Source organism: Cervus canadensis, unplaced genomic scaffold (genome assembly GCF_019320065.1).
Source record: "Cervus canadensis isolate Bull #8, Minnesota unplaced genomic scaffold, ASM1932006v1 Scaffold_063, whole genome shotgun sequence".
NCBI classification, from domain to species: domain Eukaryota; kingdom Metazoa; phylum Chordata; class Mammalia; order Artiodactyla; family Cervidae; genus Cervus; species Cervus canadensis.
The window spans coordinates 28,549-47,465 of record NW_025091445.1 but is presented as its reverse complement, the minus strand read 5'-3'; the positions used below and the strand labels follow the sequence as shown (position 1 = coordinate 47,465).

General features: G+C 34.5%; 1 long non-coding RNA gene across 1 annotated transcript in view; it reads left to right on the top strand.

Annotated features, from left to right (window-relative positions):
• The first annotated feature begins 7,848 nt into the window (after positions 1–7,848).
• Positions 7,849–18,917, top strand: part of LOC122436512 — a 20,427-nt gene continuing 9,358 nt past the window's right edge. Inside the window, exons 1-2 of the long non-coding RNA XR_006268031.1 lie at positions 7,849–7,979; positions 10,923–10,926. This is a non-coding gene — a long non-coding RNA (uncharacterized LOC122436512). The remainder of the gene's footprint in view (positions 7,980–10,922; positions 10,927–18,917) is intronic.

Below are 18,917 nucleotides of genomic sequence, written 5' to 3'. Positions count from 1 at the left end.
TTTCAGTAATAAGTAGTTAGTAAGATATCACAGAAAAATCAGCTCTATTTGTAAAAATCGTACACACACACACACATATGTATGTATATATGATACCAGTTGTCACATGAAGAAGCCTATCATAGACTGTGCATATTAGTTACTTCAGAAGGAAACTAACTTTTCCTTTCCTGATGACATGTTTATTTCCTCTACTCTTTTCTCTGACGGCATAGGTTATATAAAACAAGTAACTTCTAGTCTTTGCTTTAATGCTTATCATCATTAATAATTTTTCTTAAAATTATTACAGATTTTTCCCTATATTTTATGTTTGTAGCATAAGTGTACTAAGAAAAACTTAAACTCTCAGTTACGGAGTTTTCCAAGAAATATATATTGGTTATCATGGTTACTTGTAATATAATAAAAATGGTGGCCATCCATAGGTTCTGCAATAAGGTGCTAAATTATTCCGGTGCTTTGCTTTAGATAACTGGTTTATTTCTATTCAAGCTGCAATCAAATTTCAAGTATACATATGCAGATTTGTCAAGTCTGTGGATCACCTATGGTAAATTATTAACCACAGATCTGGCACTATTAACTGTCAGCTTGTTTTCAATGCCACTTTTTCCTACTGCCATGTATGTAAACAGCAAATATAAACTAATGTGATATGCAAGAGTTTATAACGGTCCTAACTTATTTAATGAAGAAAATGCGTACCAGTAACATATTTTTCTTCCAATCATTGATTTTGCTGATTAAAAGAATTTAGACAATACAAAGCACCCAGAAAAGTCAATCTATTATAATAAATATTTTCCAAACTCCTACTATATACCAAAATGGTGTTCTATTTGAAAACAGCTGGATATTTGAACAAATTTTTCAATCTTCAGTGCAATGTTTTGGCACTGGGCAACCAAAGCCAAGAAAAAAATATCCAAGAAACTAATGAGATTAAAAATACCTACAATAATAAGTTTGAGTTCTGGTTTATAGAACAACTAAAACTTTAAAGCTGTAACTACATAAAGAAAATACAGTTCACATTTCCTCAAACTGAACGCCAAATTGTCAACATGATTTTCTCTAACCACATCAGTCAGGTATTCAGAATATTTTGGAAGGCCACAAAACGGAAGTGCTTTCTCACCACCTGGAAAACAGGTATGACTTTTTCAAAAATGAAAATTTGAAATGATTTTCACTAAACAAAAAGTTTCATTCATGTTATTTTATTTAAATATGATTTCATTTAGAAATATAATTGATGCAACTTTTCTAGCTAAGTAATTATAACTTTTTTCTATTCAGATAGTCTACACTTAATTGTCTGAATATAAAAAGTTTTAATTGCTTCACTAGTGGGGAAACAAAAGAATACATCTAGTTTTTAGTTTAAAAGTCTTAGCAGTTTCTAAAGTTTTAGAACTCATGAAACCTGAGTTTCATATAGCTTTATCAAAGGGTATTAAAATGACTTTACTGAGTGTTTTCATTATGTATCTTTCCTGCATGTTAGGAAACTTGATTTCCTATTTATTGTATTCCAAGATCTGAAATGCTCAGAGCTGTCCACTAAAAGGACAGGAATCAAGATATCCTGAGTCTCAGCCTGGTGTCAAGCCACCTTTAAGACTAACAATTTGAAAATGTTCTCACTAGAGAAACTATGTTGGTGAGTCTCTGTGACCATTTCAGTATTTTCTTATCTTCATATTTAAAAATTTTTAACTATGAAGCTCAAGAGTACCTCCTAACTACTAAGGAGACAAGTTATTGGGCCTGAGGGTAGAGTTAATTTTTCTGTTAGAGTAACAAGGAGGTATTTATCACTCAACTATTCTACTCAGAAAGTAGCAGAGGCTTGTGTACTGAAATTCAATAGCAAATACACATAAAAAGGAATTTCATTTATCAGTTCTAATAAAAAGTGCCTCCTGTGTTTCAAAACGCTCTCCAGGTGGACGAGATCAATACCAAATGATCTGATCTTGGCCAAGACCTAAAATTTAGTTCGAAAGTATTAAACATATTTTAAAGAAAATAGTAATAATGGATACAACAAAGATGCTTAATAATTATACAAACAAAAAAGGATATAATTTAACTTAAAGAGCATTATGAAGAAAAAGAAATGCTTCACAAACTTTGATTCCCATGATAGACAAATGTAGAAGGAAGTGAAGGAAAGAATATAGTTACAAGTTTGGTATTTCTTCTTTTAAAATACTAAAGGTAACTCTATTTCTATTTTACCTAATAAGTTTTTAAAAGTGCATTCAAACTGCAGCTTTTAGAAGAAAGGAATAAAAACATCACTGTTCCAAAAATGTTCTAAGAAAAATTAATATAGCTTTCCAAAATATCTAAGTTATTTTTTGGGAATACTTGCACACCTGGGGGTGGGGGGGTGAGTAACAATGTTTACAAAAGAAATATATCAGGCATTTAGACCATGCATTCTGCGTGTTAACATTACCTTCTCAGTACATTTTCCTACAGTGTGATATCCTAATTAATAGAGAATCACAATCTCCTTCAGATTAGAATTAGTGATGTTTTTGAAGGCCATTTTGGCTATTTGATATGCTTTTGTACAGATTTTTGAACAACTTCCTCAAAGGATAAACAGCAAGTTTAGGTGCGTAACAAGACTAATTCTTTTACAGCCAAAGCTGCCATAGTAACTTTACTAGTTTCTTTCATTTATATCTTTCTAAACCATTCTCCCACTTAGCTCTTGTCCCACTTTTGCAGATATCCAAGCTTAAATGAAATGGAAGGAAAAGGAAGTGACATGAATTTCACTTGCCAATGATTTCATAATGCAATTCAGATACCTGTGTATTATGATCAAATTTCAATTCTTTAGGGACTGGCTATTCATTTTGTAGATTATCCAGATTCTGCATTTCTGCTGTGCCTATTAATATGTTTAGGGCATTTTCTTTTCAAAAGTAAACCCACCAGAGGATAAGAAAAAGAATTGAAACTAACCCTATAAAGACTACATCTGTTATCAGTTCAAGTAATAGGCAAGTCATTTAATGAATAAGGACTTTTATTATCATTATAATGGATAATTTTAATTCAGAAGTTTAAAACCAGTGTTTCTTGGAAGGATGTGACTTGAGGACACATTCTGTTTAGCCTGTACAGTGCTAAAGAAGCAAATGTAATCCCACATTTAAAAAGAGAAGTCACAAAAAAGTTAGTTTTTCAGCTTCCTCCAACCACCAAATGAAAAGATTTGGCAGTAGTTGGCCAAACTGCCACACAGAAACAACGGCTAGAGAAGAGCAGTAGCTCTCCCCTTCCAACGGGAAAAGGGCTATAGTTCCCACCATTTGCTGTTGTCACTAACACCAAGGTCAAATGTCAGTAGTCATTTGTCATCAATGTTTACCTTTCTTTTTTTAATTATTCAGAACATTTCTTTGGACTCATGAAGAAATAACAAATATACCTAAAGACCCCCATGTTTCTAGAACATGGGAAAGAACACAATTACATGTTCAATATAAAAGTAATTTTGTCTCTGCAAGAGACTTCAACTTAAAATATCATGATGAAATAAGTCACAAAAAGACCATATTTGTATTAATTCTAGGAACACACCAGAAGTTGAGTGTTTGATCCATGCAGTAATTCATAGAAGACAGATGATTTTTTTGTGATATTTAAAAGTATGGTGAAGAAGACTTCATTATTTTTATGTTTGTTTAATCAACAACCATTTAGGCTCTCTGAAAACTGACATATCATTCTGATGTAAAACATTCTAAGAATGTTTTACAGAGACAAGAAAGTTCTGTTTACATGTAAAACTTATTAAATTTCTGAAATTAAATATCTGCAATTGCTCTGAACTTTATTTTTCTGAGGCCAGATTTCATTACTTTTTTTTTTTTTTTTTTACTGTTACAAGTAAATTCAGCATCTAGAGGAAATAATTTTATTTATATAGACAGTGCTTATGTTTTAAAGTTGCTTCTGGTATTAACATAAAGTAATAAACAAAAAACTGTTTTAACACTTTATATTTTTAAAAGCGCACATGGAACCTTCTCCAGGATAGATCACATCCTGGGCTATAAATCTAGCCTTGGTAAATTCAAAAAAATCAAAATCATTCCACGCATCTTTTCTGATCACAATGCAGTAAGATTAGATGTCAATAACAGGAGAAAAACTATTAAAAATTCCAACATATGGAGGCTGAACAACACGCTGCTGAATAACCAACAACTCACAGAAGAAATCAAAAAAGAAATCAAAATATGCATAGCAATAAATGAAAATGAAAACATAACAACCCCAAATCTATGGGACATTGTAAAAGCAGTGCTAAGGGGAAGGTTCATAGCAATACGGGCTTACCTCAAGAAACAAGAAAAAAGTAAATAAATAACCTAACTCTACACCTAAAGCAACTTGAAAAGGAAGAAATTATGAACCCCAGGGTTAGTAGAAGGAAAGAAAAAGCTGGTTCTTGGAGAAGTTAAATAAAATTGACAAGCCATTATCCAGACTCATCAAGAAACAAAGGGAGAAAAATCAAATCAACAAAATTAGAAATAAAAAGGGAGAGACCACAACAGACAACACAGAAATACAAAGGATCATAAGAGACTATTATCAGCAACTACACGCAAATAAAATGGACAACTTGGAAGAAATGGACAAGTTCTTAGAAAAGTACAACTTTCCAAAATTGAACCAGGAAGAAATAGAAAATCTTAACAGACCCATCACAAGCACGGAAATTGAAACTGTAATCAGAAATCTTCCAACAAACAAAAGCCCAAGACCAGACGGCTTCACAGCTGAATTCTACCAAAAATTTAGAGAAGAACTAACACCTATCCTACTCAAACTCTTCCAGAAAATTGCAGAGAAAGGTAAACTTCCAAACTCATTCTATGAGGCCACCATCACCCTAATACCAAAACCAGACAAAGATGCCACAAAAAAAGAAAACTACAGGCCAGTATCACTGATGAACATAGATGCAAAAATGCTTTATAAAATACTAGCAAACAGAATCCAACAACATATTAAAAAGATCATACATCATGACCAAGTGGGCTTTATCCCAGGGATGCAAGGATTCTTCAATATCTGCAAATCAATCCATGTAATACACCACATTAACAAATTGAAAAATAAAATCCATATGATTATCTCAACAGATGCAGAGAAAACCTTTTGACAAAATTCAACATCCATTTATGATAAAAACCCTCCAGAAAGCAGGCATAGAAGGACCATACCTCAACATAATAAAAGCTATATATGACAAACCCTCAACAAACATCCTCAATGGTGAAAAATTGAAAGCATTTCCCCTAAAGTCAGGAACAAGACAAGGGTGCCCACTCTCACCACTACTATTCAACATAGTTTTGGAAGTTTTGGCCACAGTAATCAGAGCAGAAAAAGAAATAAAAGGAATCCAGATTGGAAGAGAAGAAGTAAAACTCTCACTGTTTGCAGATGACATGATCCTCTACACAGAAAACCCTAAAGACTCCACCAGAAAATTACTAGAGCTAATCAATGAATATAGTAAAGTTGCAGGATATAAAATTAACACATAGAAACCCCTTGCATTTCTATACAGTAACAATGAGAAAACAGAAAGAGAAATTAAGGAAACAATTCCATTCACCATTGCAATGAAAAGAATAAAATACTTAGGAATATATCTATCTAAAGAAACAAAAGACCTATATATAAAAAACTATAAAACACCGGTGAAAGAAATCAAAGAGGACACAAATAGATGGAGAAATATACCATATTCATGGATCGGAAGAATCAATAAAATGAAAATGAGTATACTACCCAAAGCAATCTATAGATTCAATGCAATCCCTATCAAGTTACCACCGGTATTTTTCATTGAACTAGAACAAATAATTTCACAATTTGTATGGAAATAGAAAAAACCTCGAATAGCAAAAGCAGTCTTGAGAAAGAAGAATGGAACTGGAGGAATCAACCTGCCTGACTTCAGGCTCTACTACAAAGCCACAGTCATCAAGATATGGTACAGGCACAAAGACAGAAATGTAGATCAATGGAACAAAATAGAAAGCCCAGAGATAAATCCACGCACTTACGGACACCCTATCTTTGACAAAGGAGGCAAGAATATACAATGGAGAAAAGACAATCTCTTTAACAAGTGGTGCTGGGAAAACTGGTCAACCACTTGTAAAAGAATGAAACTAGAACACTTTCTAACACCAAACACAAAAATAAACTCAAAATGGATTAAAGATCTAAAGATAAGACCAGAAACTATAAAACTCCTAGAGGAGAACATAGGCAAAACACTCTCTGACATGAATCACAGCAGGATCCTCTATGGCCCACCTCCCAGAATATTGGAAATAAAAGCAAAAATAAACAAATGGGACCTAATTAAAATTAAAAGCTTTTGCACAACAAAGGAAACTATAAGCAAGGTGAAAAGACAGCCTTCAGAATGGGAGAAAATAATAGCAAATGAAGAAATGGACAAAGAATTAATCTCAAAAATATACAAGCAACTCCTGAAGCTCAATTCCAGAAAAATAAAAGACCCAATCAAAAAGTGGTCCAAAGAACTAAACAGACATTTCTCCAAAGAAGACATACAGATGGCTAACAAACACATGAAAAGATGCTCAACATCACTCATTATTAGAGAAATGCAAATCAAAACCACAACAAGGTACCATTTCACGCCAGTCAGGATGGCTGCTATCCAAAAGTCTACAAGCAATAAATGCTGGAGAGGGTGTGGAGAAAAGGGAACCCTCTCACACTGTTGGTGGGGAAGCAAACTAGTACAGCCACTATGGAGAACAGTGTGGAGATTCCTTAAAAAACTGGAAACAGAACTGCCATATGACCCAGAAATCCCACTCCTGGGCATATACCCTGAGGAAACCAGAATTGAAAGAGACACGTGTACCCCAGTGTTCATCTCAGCACTATTTATAATAGCCAGGACATGGAAGCAACCTAGATGTCCATCAGCAGATGCATGGATAAGGAAGTTGTGGTACATATACACAATGGAATATTACTCAGCCATTAAAAAGAATACATTTGAATCAGTTCTAATGAGGTGGATGAAACTGGAGCTCATTATACAGAGTGAAGTAAGCCAGAAAGAAAAACACTAATACAGTATACTAACGCATATATATGGAATTTAGAAAGATGGTAACAATAACCCTCTATGTGAGACAGCAAAAGAGACACAGATGTACAGAACAGTCTTTTAGACTCTGTGGGAGAGGGTGAAGGAGGGATGATATGGGAGAACAGCATTGAAACATGTAAATTATCATATGTGAAACAAATCACCAGTCCAGGTTTGATGCATGATACAGGGTGCTTGGGGCTGGTGCAGTGGGATGACCCAGAGGGATGGGATGGGGAGGGAGGTGGGAGGGGGGTTCAGGATGTGAACACATGTAACCCATGGCGGATTCAAGTCAATGTGTGGCAAAACCAATACAGTATTGTAAAGTAAAAAAAATAAAAATAAATAAATAAAATGTTCATAGCAAGAAATCACAAACCATACCATTATTTTGTTTCTTGGTTTTGGTGTTGATTAACATGGACAACCCTTCAACAATTAGTCCCATTTAGTAATTAGACCACTTCTGTATTTTTGAAACACTGTAATTTAATGTTGGCTAGTTACTAATTTTATATGCTACTTATTAATATGAATGATTTGTTCATAATTTTTCTAAATATTTTTAGTGTATACTACAGTAATGATGATTTTTAATTTCTCCCCCACAGATAAAGCAAGTTTTCAATTTTGTTTACCATTCTCATTGCTATAGTTCATCAGCATGCCACAAAAGACAGTCAAGAGCTTCTCACTGGCGGGATCTGTTTTACTGCACAGTGACCTTAAATGGTCAACTACAATCTGTGCACCACCTGCTTGGTCAACTGCACTTCTGCCCTCATCTGTAAAACAAAGAGTCAAATTAAAAATAAAAGAAAAAAGAAATGTACCTTAAAATTTCAAATACAAAACATAACAGAGTTATTCCTTATTTAGTACACAGAAAATAAACCAAAGTAGGGCATTAAATGTCTTCTTGGAAAACAAAACAAAACAAATAAACATGGAAATGGGGGTGGGATCGGGAAGAGAGGCAATCACTTTTTAGGAGAAAAAAGATTATTCTCCTTGGTATCATATAGGAACTTAAAGAACTTCTCTGGGTCTTAAGACTTTATGACTGACGTGAAATTTTTCATCTTCTCTTTCACAAATGAAAACTCTGTGTAAGAGGAAAAAAACTGGAACTAAAATTTGATTGGAATTTTTTTCTCAGTTTGGAAACCACTAAATATCTTTCTCTCAGTGTTTTCAAAGTCAGTTACTATCAAAGACAACCATCTGCAGTATAGCGTAACTCTACATTACAATATGTAATTTCTAAAGATTAGTACTAGGGTCTTTTTACTGGCATTTTCTATAGTACATATTTCCTTTTCCAACTCTTAGTAGTTTGCATTTCATTTTTCCTTATTCTCTCCATTCAAGAACACACCGATACACTTACACATTATAATCAATGGTCAAATGGTCAAACACACCTTCTGCTATGTATACATCTACATCACATAGAAGAGATATCATTTAACTGTCGGAACATAGATATCACTTTAAAATACTTTTGCAAACCCTGAACACAGAATTAGAAAGAGATGAAAGAAAGAATATGTCTTTCTAAATCTGACTTCCTTATATAAAATATGATAGACTCTAGAACAGTGCATACAATAAAAATGAGAGCCACAAATGTGAACTAAATAATTAATTTAAATTTACAAGTAGCCATATTAAAAACATAAAAAGTGAAAAATTAGTTTTAGTGATATGTTTTACTCAATCCAAAATCTCTAAAATATGATCACTGCAATACACAATAAAATTGCTAGTGAAATATTTTACATTCTCGTCTTAGTAATAAATCTTTGAAAGCCAAGTGTATTTTATATTTTACACTACAGTTACATGTCTATTCAGACTAGCCACATTTCAATAGCTCAAGAGTCAAACCTGGATAGTGGCTACCATACTGAATTGTGAAGCCATAGAAGCATACAAAAGGATCAGTAAAAGAAATGCCTCATAAAAGAATTACTGCTCTGAAATTAGTTAGTAAATGAAATCTAATAAAAGAACTGAAACTAAGATAAATCTTTGTAACTGTTGCTGAATTGTAATAGAAAATGAAACAATACATATCATTTCCTGTGGCAGAAATACACACACAACTTATATAGCAGGACTTCATAATTTCTGAAAATTTTAAGGAAATCTGTACTAAAATGAAACAAAATAGTTGTGTTCACTCAAGTTTTGTGTCATGCCCACTTGGCTTCACTGTATTGTTATATAGATGCAGAAAAGGACCCTATGCTAATTAGCTAATAAGATCACAGAAAGTTCTTTAGTGCCAGAGTAACTAACTAGTCAAATGAGCCAGACAACTATAGTACATATCTCATTTAGAGTTTTCTTTTCCAATAACATAAATGCAAATTATCTACATTGTTGGGCACTTTGTATGCAGATCATGTCAGAAAAAACTAAATATCAGGATGAAAAATCTAGCTCAGACCTTCAATATTATGCACATACAGTATCTGTTGTTGTTTAGTCACTAACTCATGTCCGACTCTTGGAACTGCATGGACTGTAGCCCTCCAGGATACTCTGTCCATGGGATTTCCCAGGCAAGAATACTGGAGCAGGTTGCCATTTCCTTCTTCAAGGGATTTTCCTGACCCAGGCATTGAACCCACATCTCCTTCATTGGCAGGTGGATTCTCTACCACTGAGCCACCTGGGAAGCCCACACATACAATATACCCATCCCTAACTTGCAAAGTTCAAGTAGTTTTTGACTCTAACTGTTGAGTAAGTATAGGCTTTCAAAACATAAATTGTGTGTGCTTAGAAAGCTAAGCTGGCTTCCTTTCGATATTCAGGTACTCAATATTCAAAACATTAAATTCAAGAAATTTTAATACAAATTATGTTCATCAAATTCAGTAATGCAATAAGTAAGAACATAACTACAATTAAAAGGCAAATTACCTACTTGTGTTTCAGGGCCAAAGTATTTTTCTTCCCTTCCTCTGCTTTCCTTCTTTCCCTTCCTCCCAGCCTGCCCTGTTTGCACTGTATACAACATAGCTAAGTGTTATCAAGAGTTGGGGCTGCAGAGTGTAAGCTCAATCTCTCCCTTAGAAATTACATCATTACCAAATTTAAGAAAAGCACATATAAAATATCTGAGTTAAAGAGAATTTTATTAAAGAATCCGAAGATGCAAAGAAACAAGAATGCTGTGTCCATTTTCTCTATCAAAACCAGTGAATAACTTTTTAAAGGCATCTCACAAATTATTTAGATATATATTAGAACATGTCATTACACGAGTCCATTCAAATTGTTTTTCCACAGTAAAGGTAGCTCTATAGCTTTATGCTATGATGTTAAAATGAGTATTATTATTGTTCACTTGAAAATAACTTTCAAAAGATTCCTTATCCTAAACTTTCATATCTCTGAATGCAGGCTCGTTTTTAATTCTCTGATAATAAGTGACTTCTAATTTGTGAAGCACCCTGTGCTGTCACTTCTAGAAATATAATTTACATTTTTATTTTCCATAAATATAAGTATCCAACCACTACCCAGCAACTCTTTAAGCCCTGCTACATCGTCTAGTCAAGGCTATGGTTTTCCAGTGGTCATGTATGGATGTGAGAGTTGGACTGTGAAGAAAGCTGAGCACTGAAAAATTGATGCCTTTTAACTGTGGTGTTGAAGAAGGCTCTTGAGAGTCCCTTGGACTGCAAGGAGATCCAACCAGTCCATCCTAAAGGAGATCAGTCCTGGGTGTTCATTGGAAGGACTGATGCAGAAGCTGAAACTCCAGTACTTTGGCCACCTCATGCGAAGAGTTGACTCATTGGGAAAGACCCTGATGCTGGGAGGGCTTGGGGGCAGGAGGAGAAGGGGACGACAGAGGATGAGATGGCTGGATGGCATCACCGACTTGATGGGCATGAGTTTGAGTAAACTCTGGGAGCTGGTGATGGGCAGGGAGGCCTGGCGTGCTGCGATTCATGGGGTCGCAAAGAGTCGGACACGAGAGAGACTGAACTGAACTGAACATTCTTTAATGTTGACTTGTCACAGAGAGTAGCTTCCAGCACAAATAAGTACACTACGTAACAGTAGGGCTTTATGCAGTAGGGCTAATGAAATACTGCACTTGATATTACTCTTCAGTTCAGTAGCCAAAACCAGGAAGCAATGAAATCTGTATGCCTCACAAATGAGAAAAAAATGTGAGCAAGTTGGTATTCCACTATCAGGTACAAGTTATGCACCAAGGCTGAGGAAAGAACCTGAAAACAACCGCTGAATACAAGCTCTGTGACATGCTACAGTGTATCCTACTTTCAGATTTGCTTGTATATTGTGGCTAAACTGGTAAAGAATCTGCCTGCAAAGTTGGAGACCTGGGTTCAATCCCTAGGTTGGGAAGATCCCCTGGAGAAGGGAATGGCTACCCACTCCAGTATTCTGACCTGGAGAATTCCATGGACTGTATAGTCTATGGGGTTGCAAAGAGTTGGACAGGACTGAGTGACTTCACTTCCCTTTCCCAAACGTCTCATAGGAAGTAGGCACTCAATATGTAGTGAATGAATGAGGCCTTAGGCTACATTTTGGTAAATTACAATTCACCTTGGGGATGGGAGAGTGAGAGAAAGAGAAGGAGGGAGGAGGCAGGGAAAGGGAGAGAAATGGGAATGAAAATCATTTACTTCTTTTTTAATGATTAAACCACAATATGGTTTAACTTTCCTTGTGTTCTGAGCTTTGTTTAAATGAAACCGTGTTGTATTCATTCTTTTTGTGCCTTCTTATACTGAACAGTGTGTTTATGATATCCATCTACTCTGTTACATGCTTCTTTGCTGTACAATATTCACTGTATAAACACATCATAATTATTTATTTATTCCTTTGCTGATTATTATTTGGGTTGTTTTTAGGTTTGGGCTATTATTGGTAATATCCAGGTGGTATTGTTGGTTCATAGACTCTGCACATCTCCCACTTGTTAAGATAATGACAAACAGGCTTCCAAAGCCAGCACACATTCCCTCCATCAGTGTGTGAGTTCCTGTCACCTCACTCCTTCACTACCACTGGCATTCTACTTGATTGTTAACAGGATTGTTAATTTGATTAGTAATCTACTGTTAGATCAACATTCTACTTGATTGTTAAATCTGATGGGTGAGATTGAACCTACTGCAGAATATACAAAGCAGGTCTTTGCTGACAGCTGACTTTTCCATACATTTAATAAGACAGATAATTTAGTTCAAGAGTTTATAGCATGTGCATAGAGGTAAAAACAGTTCACGCTGAGGGAGGGAGAGAGATATAAATGGATGCATACACAGATATTAGAATTTGAAAGAAAATGAAAAGAGAGCCAAGTAGCTGGTAGAAGCGGACTATCAAGCCTATGTACTAATTATGACTGGATAGGCATAATTCTGGAACTTTTTAACACGCTTGCTTATAGAAAGCCTTACTGTAACATCAGCAAATACACTGTCTTTTTAAAATCATTTCAATAAACACCAGTTTTCCCGAGAGAGACTTTGGAAGGCTTAAATCCTTGAAAGGACGAAGGAGGAAGATTGGGGAAGCAGGATGGTGTTGGGTTTCAAAGAAGCCTATAATTTACAATAGCAAATTTTATCTAAAATTAATTTTTAAAAGAATTTAGTTTTATAATCTAAATGTATGATTTCCATACTACATTATACTTTTGTGGTTTAAACATTTGTTCATATTTCTTTTCAACAATTCTCAGTATCAAATACAAATTACAAAACTCTGTTTTAAAATGATGCCTACATGTATATTTGATATGTTTTCCTCCCACCCTCTAATTATTTGTATAATAACGGGATCTTGATTCCTTAGGCATCCATCTGCTCAAACTACTCATTTCCCATCAGAAGTAATAATATTTTGTGACATAAGGAGTGGTTATTGTGGGTGACAATTATGATGCAGCAATTCAGAAAATTATGACTGCATGTGAGAAATAAACTACAGGAGCTGGTCATACCTATAATCTCTCATCTAAATTTTGTTAAAAATTAATATTGACAAACGAGAAAAGTGTGTGTTGTGGTAAGAGTACTGGATAAATAATTTTTTGTGTTTTCAGAGAAGCCTTAGGGACCAAGGGTTCACTTTGCACACTGTACTGTCGTGGATGTGTGCACTACCTCACTGCCTTCTATAAGAGCGTCCTGCACAAATGCCCTGCAAGCGCTGATTACCAATGCCGGCTGTGCGCGAGCTGCACACACACGTAAGTGCTAGAGATCTGCCATCGTTAAAGCTGGTATGGAACAGAAGGCTGGCAAAGATTTTTCAGGGTCACTGGTGGCCAAAATGAAAGCTAAGACCCTGAGTAGAGAGATTAAAAATGACCTTCACTGTAAATCTACTTTAGAGAGAGCACTATGATAAATTAGCTAAGAAGATAAATTATAAACGATATTTCATTTTTCTTATATTTCAACTCGGAATTTGCTTAAAGAAACTGTAATGATTAAACATCAGCATTCTGAACCAAAACTTGGGAAACTGAATTCTGTGTTCCCTTATTAAGCAATAAAGACATATTTTGGAATACTTGTACCATTTAGTTCAGCAAGACAACAGCACTACCTTGGTGTTAACTGTGAATCTTTTTAAAAGATTTATTTATGAAAAATTCTTGAGTAAAAGATACCCAAAATCTTTTTAGTGTATCCATGAACTTAACAAATATTAAAAGCAATCTACATTTGGGGTGGGGTACTATTTTATTTTTTCTATTTTTTGGCCTTGCCACAAGGTGTGTGGGATCTTAGTTCATGAAAAGAAATCAGACTCGTGCCCCCTGTGTTGAAAGCTCAGTCTTAACCACTGGACCTTCAGGGAAATCTGAGATCAATCTACACTGGTAGACAAAATCTATTTCACATATAGACAAAATAGAAAAATCTATTTCACAAGAGATTAAAGAGGCATAGTACGATAACACAATTTTCTTATCCATATCAAAACTGATGGAGAGTCACACAACATCCCTTCACTGAGATCCATGTTGACAGCGAGGTATTTCCAAATCTCTGAGAAAACATGCTTTAACTAACAATATTAGAATCACAGCAAACAATGAACAAATTACACAATCTTTCCTTTAACTCTGTAAAACTGATGGCCTTATGAACAATGACAAATCCTTAAATTATGCTGCATGTCTTTTCACACACCCCGTCACATTACCTATGAAGAGCCATCCAAATAGTCACAACTTTTAAAAGTCCCTCCCTTTTCCAACTTCTGCATTCTTGACAGAAAACATGCTTCCTTACTTTTACAGAGAGAAAAGAGAAGAAAACAGATACAATCTTTCTCACACTTTCACGTTCTGCGCTATTAGACTGAGGATGATATGCTTGTTTTCCCAATCACTTTCAGAATCTCATACTGTAATTAAAGTTCAGCTATAGCTAATTAAGGGCAAAGAAGATTTATTTGCAACAGAAAGTCACTTTCCTTTTCAAGTAAATAAAGTTCCAGACATGTAATAAACTGAGGACCTGAATGCAAAGAACATTTAACGATGAAATTCTTGGGACTACTACTGGTTGTTGGCGTAGAAATGAGAATTTTTGTTACCCGAAATTTGAAATGTTAAGATTATTTCAATAAGGCAAGGTAGAAGTTTTTAATATTTAAAAACCTATAATATCACTGAGGCAATGACTTTTAAAATAACTATAATAAGGTCTTTAAGTTAAGGGTTTTGTTAACTTTGCCCATAAGAAAGCTTCTTAACCTCTACTGAAGTCAGTTTCCTAATCTGGCAAGGCAGGGAAGAGGAGTAGAAGATGATCAAACTTCTTTTTAGCTTTGACATTCTCTTATTCATTTCAATTTCTACTTCTATTTCCACTGTGTCCATATTGTGCAAACAGGAAGTACTTAATATATGCTGTGTATGTTTTTTTAATGTTTTAAATTTATCTATTTTAGCTTTCTAATTATTAATAATTATATTAGTAATTTAGGTACTTATGTTCCCAAGTAAATACCACTAGAGACTATAATGGCTTTCAGCAAATAAGTCAGAAATCCTTTTCATAAACTAAGCTAGAAAGTTGAGCTCTGAAAAATTATACTGTCTAGAAATAACAATTATAATTTTTAATGTCTTGTTCTTAGTAAACAGAGAGGTGATTCAGAATAGATGCTTAAAGTCAAAACAATTATAACACAAGTCTTTACTAGCATTGGTTTGGAAAAGACAAAGACATCACAGTAACATTTATTTTAATCATGTTTCTCATGTTTTTTCCTTCAGACTCTACTACTATGCCACTTTTAAGCCTCTATAAACAAATACTTTGTTACAATAGAATTTGAACATGTATAATATATACTGAACAAGGATTTTAAAACAAAACAACATAAATCAGACTCATTTTAAATGCAGGGGCACAAATACTATTCTGAGCCTTTTTTAGTCAATAACAAACTAACTGAGATTAGAATCCTAGAATTTAAGCTTCAAAGAGCCCATTAAGTGCCCATTCATTTTCAGTGAATATCAGCCACATGTGTTATGAAATTCAGATGTTTTAGATGACTAAATGAAAAGTATTACTCAAAATCTCCAAACTATTTCACAACTGAGTTAAAAGAAAAAAGGATTGAATTTCTAAAGTCTGCCAGAATTCTGTATGAATAATGCTACAAATAAGGAGTAAATATGATAAAGTTTGTAAATATTTTCATTAAAATATGATTTTAAAAAGTCAGCTATCTTTAAATTTACCTGAATTAAAAAGTAATCAAATACCAAGTTTCTTCCTATAAAAACAAATTTATGACACACAGCTTTATTCATGAGTATATTCTTGGACTGTCTTTTAGATTCATTAGTTTAATATCTTTATCTGAGATAATGCTACTGATAAAAAGAGTATGCTTTTGAAACACAGGCATTATTTCTGCTCTTTATGGGTCAATTCTGTCTTGCAAAAATGTATTTCCAAGTCCTAACCCCTAGTGCCTCAGACCTTATTGGGAAATAGGGTCATTGCAGAGAGTTAAGATGAGGTCTCATTGTAGTTCAGTGGGTCCTTAATCCAATACGACTGTTATTCTTATAAGAAGGAGAGAGAGATGCAGACAGGAGAATGCCACGAGAAGATATGAAAACACAAATGGAAAAGACATTTGTGAAGAGCACGTGATGACAGAAGCAGAGACTGGAGTTTGGGCCACAAGCCAAGGAACTCCAGATGCCACCAGAAGCTAGAAAGAGGCAAAAAAGAAGAAAAAGTCTCTGCCTACAGGTTAAAAGGAAGCATGGTCTTGCTTGATGTCTTGATTTTGAAGTTACAGCCTCTACAACTGTAAAACAAACTTCTGTTGTTTTAAACCACCAGTCTCTGGTACTTTGTCATAGTATCCCCAAGAAAGTAACACACTTCTCTACATAAACAGTGTAAAATATTCAAGCCTCATGTTAAAAAAAGGAATGTTTGACATTACTTGGCATTAAGTAAGCCTATACTATATACTCAGATTTTACACATCTCACAGAAATTAGTTTTCAGTTTACTAACAATAATATGTCTCAAGCAATTATATAATATAGGATTTTAATTACTTAATAATATAGGACATTTTGTTATTTAATAAATATAGAGCTTTAATTATGTACTTTCCTATTTAATTACTTAATTACATGCAGCAATTATGATATGGGTACGACCAACAGAAAATTACAGCTTCTTTCCTCAACACATAATCTACTTTGAATTTTTTTTTTCTACTTAGCACCAGAATGTTTAGAAATGAGTTTTGCTCCAGGGATTAATACTAACAGTGATGGATGTTCTTCATTGTGCTTGTCATTAACAGTCCACCACTGGAAGAGTAACAGGTGTATGGAGAGAATTTCTTTGTGGAATAGGCAGGCATGGATGGCCAAACAGACAGCAGGAACACTTAAAAAAAAAATCTTCTGGTACTCTTCCTCTAAGTACAAGGTAAGAACAGTCTATAACTGAAGCTCTGAAGATGACTGCTCTGGAGTCAGGTAAGCAATAGCGAAACATGAATCCAGCTCAACTTCTGACTAGACTGGCTGCTCCTCCAACCCCGTATTAGCCACCTGAAGTAAAAGGAAACTTGCTTATTTCCACAGATTAATATTGCAAATTTTAGTTTCTATTGTTTTTCTACATACAATGTCCAGCATTCAACACAAAATTAAGAGGTACATTTAAAAAAGAAAGGAAAAAATAATTCACTGCCAAGAAATAACTCAGTCATCAGAATGAGACTCACAGGTGACTAAGATGTCAGAACTATCAATAGGGGCTTTAAAAGAATCATGATTAATATATTAAAGAATTTAGGAGAACAGGTGAATAATATCCATGTAGAGATATGGAATTTTGTAGAGAAATAGACATTATAAGAGTTAAATGGAGATGTCAGAAATCAAAAACACTATCAAAGATAAAGAATTATTTCAAAAGGCTGAACAGCAGACTCAGCAAAACAAAGGAAAGGCTCAGTGAACTTGTAGAGCAATAGAAATAATAAAAATTAAAACACAAAGACAAGAAGAGGGAGGGAAACCCCAAAGCATCTACAAGCTGACAGAAAATAGCAAATGGTCTAACATAACTACAACTGGAATCCCAGCAGGAGAAAAGATTGAGAACAGGGTAGAAGAAATATTTAAAGAGCTAACAGGGAAACAGTCCCCCAAAATAATGAAAGACATCACATCATAAGTCTATGAAGTTTAAGGGCCCTTCCCTGTCTCCCCAGCAAGGAAAACAAAATAAAAATACACACCGAACAGCCAAGCTGCTGAAAGATCAAAGGAAGAGAGGCTCTTCTGAAGGCAGCCAGAAGGAAAAAAACAGTTATATTTGGAATAGCAAAAATAAGAATATAGCAGAGTTCTCATCCAAAACTATGCTAGCTAGAAAACAATGGAATAATATCTGTGAAGCACTGAAAGAAAAAAGCAACCTGTTAATAAAAGCTTTTCAGGCAGGAGGTTACAATACTGGATAAAATCTGGTGCCTTTTCTGCTCCTGGTCTTTTCTTTTTTTTTTTTTTTTTTTTTTTTTTTGCTCCTGCTCCTCGCATTTTTCACTACCTTTTCATGTTCCCCCCCGGTCTTTTTTCTTTTTTTTTTTTTTCCCCTCCATTTTTCAGAAACAACCTTTTCAATGCTCCTGGTCTTTTTTTTTTTTATGCTCCTCACCATTTTTCACACCTTTTCATGCTCCCTGGTCTTTTTTTTTTTTTGCTCCTCGCATTTTTCACACAGCTTTTCCATGGCAACTTGCATTTTTCACACCTTTTCATGCTCCTCGCATTTTTCACACCTCTTCATGCTCCTCGAATTTTTCACACCTTTTCATGCTCCTTGCATTTTTCTCAACTTTTCATGCTCCTTGCATTTTTCACAACTTTTCATGCTCCTTCCATTTTTCACACCTTTTCATGCTCCTGGTCTTTTTTTTTATTTTTTGCTCCTCACATTTTTCACACCTTGTCATGCTCCTGGTCTTTCTTTCTTTCTTTTTTTTGCTTCCTCGCATATATTTTCACACCTTTTCATGCTCCTGGTCTTTCTTTTTTTTTTTTTGCTCCTCGCAATTTTCACACCTTTTCATGCTCCTCGCATTTTTCAGACCTTTTCATGCTCCTTGCAGTTTTCACAACTTTTCATGCTCCTCGCATTTTTCA